The sequence below is a fragment of the Staurois parvus genome, unplaced genomic scaffold, assembly GCF_062004578.1.
Source record: "Staurois parvus isolate SC_StPar_1 unplaced genomic scaffold, SC_StPar_1.0 ptg003385l, whole genome shotgun sequence".
Classification (NCBI taxonomy): Eukaryota; Metazoa; Chordata; class Amphibia; order Anura; family Ranidae; genus Staurois; species Staurois parvus.
In genome coordinates this window covers 48822-53516 of record NW_028321181.1, presented here as the reverse complement: position 1 = coordinate 53516, position 4695 = coordinate 48822, and the positions used below count along the sequence as shown (strand labels likewise).

The window sequence follows — 4695 nt, the reverse complement described above, 5'->3', positions numbered from 1 at the left end:
GTTAATCCACTCACTGGATGCAGGGAGCAGGACACAGAGGGTTAAATCCACACAGGCAGTGATCCGGGCAGCACGGGGTTAATCCACTCACTGGATGCAGGGAGCAGGACACAGAGGGTTAAATCCACACAGGCAGTGATCCGGGCAGCACGGGGTTAATCCACTCACTGGATGCAGGGAGCAGGACACAGAGATCTGTAGCAGGCTCACAGTGGAGGAGGCTAGTGAGAGGGAGAGGGGGGTCTGGCCACAGCTCAGACCTCACTCACACCGGCAGAGGAAGCAGCCACGAACCACCCAATCAGGGGTGTTGTAAATATGGAGCCAGGCACATTCTCGTTGCCATGGTAACCGGACACTCCCGCCCCGTCTCTGGTGGGCACGGAGCACGGGAGAGACCAGGGGGGGGGGAGAGATGGAGGGGGGAGTGACAGGAGGGGAGCCTGCATGTGGCAAGTCCACATGTAGGCACAGCAGGAGAGAAGACTTTCTGGCACTTGGCCCAGGGGAGCAGGATGCCTCGGCGGGGGGGGGCAGATTGCTGGTGGTAGCAGATCGAGGGGATGCTGGGGGGTGGCAAGCAGGAACCTGGGGATGGGGGGGGGGGGGACTAGCTCTGTGACAGGAGCATTTTCTCAAGCACCCATGAACATACTTGGTGTCGGTCTCTGTGCATCTGTACTCTTTATGGGATCTCCCACCATGAAGCCAGAAATGACGTCTTCACAGTCGCTTGCATACGTTCTTTACAACGTTCAGTATTTTTTTTCCCCCTCAATAAATATTCCAGTAAATTACTTTTTCTCTCTTCTCAGAATGCCTAGCTGCTTTGCTCCCGGATGTTGTTCTTCGGACATGTCTACGGACGTGCCCAAGGCGGGAACACCCTCCTCTCCATCGCCGAGCTCTGAACACGTTTATCACTCCGATCTCGAGTCAATAGAAATGCTGGCGGGTGACATTGAGGTTTCCACGTCGGACATTTTAAGAGAAGGTTTTGACCGCAGTCTCGTGGGGAAAAAAATTCAAAAGGAAAGCGTCTTCCGAAAAACTGAAGGCCACGAGAGGCACGAACACCGAGTACTTCCCGGGACAAAAACACAAAGCGGTGCAGGTGAACTCAACGATTCCGACCAAAAATAAAACCGTTCAAGTGTCCTTCGAAAAGCTTCAACATTCGGTTGGAATTCAGTGCGACTTGGTAAGTCTTCCCCGCTCGTGTCTTTGACTAGTCCAACGCCCGTTGCCGAAAACCAGCAAGTTCTTCAAAATGGCGAGCCTTTGTTATTCCAGCCGCCGATTTTTAACGCCGATCTTACTAAACAACGAATTACATCACAAGGAAACATCACAGTCGGCACCGAGGACGGGCAAAATCTTAGAACCGCTGATCCAACTGTTCATTATCGCGGAAAGTCAGAAATTGAAGGCAATGGACCACCCGGCAAGGTACTAGCAGATGCAAGTGTCCATCCAAGCGTGAAGGAGGAGGAGGAACATATACAAGATAAAGAAGGTTTTCTAATCGATCCCACTGATCCCGATACATCGTTCATCCGCATAGAAGAGCAGTTGGATCCAAAGTTAGCGAGGGAGAGAAAATTCATTGTTTTCGAGAGTTGTTTAAATGAGCTCTTGCTGAGCAGCAATTGCAGACGTCACGAGAACTGTCCCGGAAAATTGATTGAGATACAATAATATCTGGTTGGTTCAGCCTTGGTTGTAAAAGGCTACTGCAGTGAAGGCCACCAGTTCCATGTGTGGTGCAGCCAGCCGTTTGTCGGCAAATGGCGGCGGGCAACCTTCTGCTTTCAGGTTCTATTTTGTGCAGTGGATCTCGTTTTGATCAAGTTTCCAACTTGTTCTGTTTCCTGGGCTTATGCGGAATATCCCCAAACCACGTATTCCAAAGACCAACAGGACTACCGATCATCCATCATCACTGGTATGAAGAGCGCAAAGGTGTCATTTCCAACAATGGATGGCGTTCGGTTGCCCTCATGGGGGACGGACAATGCGATTTTCTCCCGGATTCAGTGGCCGGTATTGCACTTACGCCTTTCTAGACACGGAGACGGAAAAATAATTGATTTTCAGGTAGAGCCAATCGAATCGGGAGCGTCTTCAGAGTCTTTAAAATGATCGCGTTCGGAAAAGCTCTGCGACGGTTAAAAGACCGCAATGTGAAGATTAAAATCATAGCTACAGATCGCCATGGCGGTATTCGAAAAAGGATTAAAGAGCAACATCAAGGAATCCGGCATGAATTCGATGTGTGGCACTTTGCCGAGTCTATAGGAAACCAACTGCAACAAGCCAGTAAGAGGAGAAACTCGCATGAGCTGTCCGCTTGGGGTGTCACCATTTACGGTGTTGTGCGACCACTTGCAGTCGTAATATCGAGTTGCTAAAAGAAAAGTGGACATCTCTTGTGTTTCTGTGTGATGTCCTCATCTTCTACTTTCCAGTCTGGAAACAAAGACCACTTGCAGTCGTAATATCGAGTTGCTAAAAGAAAAGTGGACATCTCTTGTGTTTCTGTGTGATGTCCTCATCTTCTACTTTCCAGTCTGGAGACAAAGACCACTTGCAGTCGTAATATCGAGTTGCTAAAAGAAAAGTGGACATCTCTTGTGTTTCTGTGTGATGTCCCTCATCTTCTACTTTCCAGTCTGGAGACAAAGACCACTTGCAGTCGTAATATCGAGTTGCTAAAAGAAAAGTGGACATCTCTTGTGTTTCTGTGTGATGTCCTCATCTTCTACTTTCCAGTCTGGAGACAAAGACCACTTGCAGTCGTAATATCGAGTTGCTAAAAGAAAAGTGGACATCTCTTGTGTTTCTGTGTGATGTCCTCATCTTCTACTTTCCAGTCTGGAGACAAAGACCACTTGCAGTCGTAATATCGAGTTGCTAAAAGAAAAGTGGACATCTCTTGTGTTTCTGTGTGATGTCCTCATCTTCTACTTTCCAGTCTGGAGACAAAGACCACTTGCAGTCGTAATATCGAGTTGCTAAAAGAAAAGTGGACATCTCTTGTGTTTCTGTGTGATGTCCTCATCTTCTACTTTCCAGTCTGGAGACAAAGACCACTTGCAGTCGTAATATCGAGTTGCTAAAAGAAAAGTGGACATCTCTTGTGTTTCTGTGTGATGTCCTCATCTTCTACTTTCCAGTCTGGAGACAAAGACCACTTGCAGTCGTAATATCGAGTTGCTAAAAGAAAAGTGGACATCTCTTGTGTTTCTGTGTGATGTCCTCATCTTCTACTTTCCAGTCTGGAGACAAAGACCACTTGCAGTCGTAATATCGAGTTGCTAAAAGAAAAGTGGACATCTCTTGTGTTTCTGTGTGATGTCCTCATCTTCTACTTTCCAGTCTGGAGACAAAGACCACTTGCAGTCGTAATATCGAGTTGCTAAAAGAAAAGTGGACATCTCTTGTGTTTCTGTGTGATGTCCTCATCTTCTACTTTCCAGTCTGGAGACAAAGACCACTTGCAGTCGTAATATCGAGTTGCTAAAAGAAAAGTGGACATCTCTTGTGTTTCTGTGTGATGTCCTCATCTTCTACTTTCCAGTCTGGAGACAAAGACCACTTGCAGTCGTAATATCGAGTTGCTAAAAGAAAAGTGGACATCTCTTGTGTTTCTGTGTGATGTCCTCATCTTCTACTTTCCAGTCTGGAGACAAAGACCACTTGCAGTCGTAATATCGAGTTGCTAAAAGAAAAGTGGACATCTCTTGTGTTTCTGTGTGATGTCCTCATCTTCTACTTTCCAGTCTGGAGACAAAGACCACTTGCAGTCGTAATATCGAGTTGCTAAAAGAAAAGTGGACATCTCTTGTGTTTCTGTGTGATGTCCTCATCTTCTACTTTCCAGTCTGGAGACAAAGACCACTTGCAGTCGTAATATCGAGTTGCTAAAAGAAAAGTGGACATCTCTTGTGTTTCTGTGTGATGTCCTCATCTTCTACTTTCCGGTCTGGAGACAAAGACCACTTGCAGTCGTAATATCGAGTTGCTAAAAGAAAAGTGGACATCTCTTGTGTTTCACTCGAGCAACATTCACTCATTCGTGGAGAGATGGGCAGCTGTACGAACAATGCAGCCACCAAGAAATGTTGGACGATGAGGAGGAACGGGCTTGGCTCTTGCAAGGATCTGCAGCCCATCAAAGGCTGAAGGAAATCGTTAAGGAGCCTAGAATTCTGAAAGACCTTGAACATTTGTCCAATCTCTGCCCCCCCCCCCGGAAACTTCGAGGTCTTCCGCAGGATGGCTTCCAAATATAGATCTAATCGTCATCGTTGTGAGATCGATGGAATGGTGGCCCGGACACAGCTTGCCGCATTAGATCATAATAGAAATGTTGGCAGAGAACGAGCCGTCGTTGGAAAACCATCATCCCGCGGTGCGCCTATACAAACTCCGAAACACAGAAACGTCAACAGGAAGGCAAAGAGAGACTGGACCGCGGCAAAAACGGACGGCCGAATGGACGGCCTTACCAATCAGGAATTCATTATTGATATTTTGGCCGATTCTATAGTTTTGGCCGCTGGTGGCCTCAAAGTGGACTGGATTCCAAGACGAAGCCATGGAAATACGGCTCCGTTTCCTTGTCCGGAAAAACCGGATCTGCTACAAAGATATATTTTTTGCAATTCAGCCGATGAAAAGCTTGTGTTGTAA

General features: G+C 47.2%; 1 pseudogene; it reads left to right on the top strand.

Moving 5' to 3' along the window:
• Positions 1-855: 855 nt before the first annotated feature.
• Positions 856-4695, top strand: LOC149428227 (uncharacterized; annotated as a pseudogene).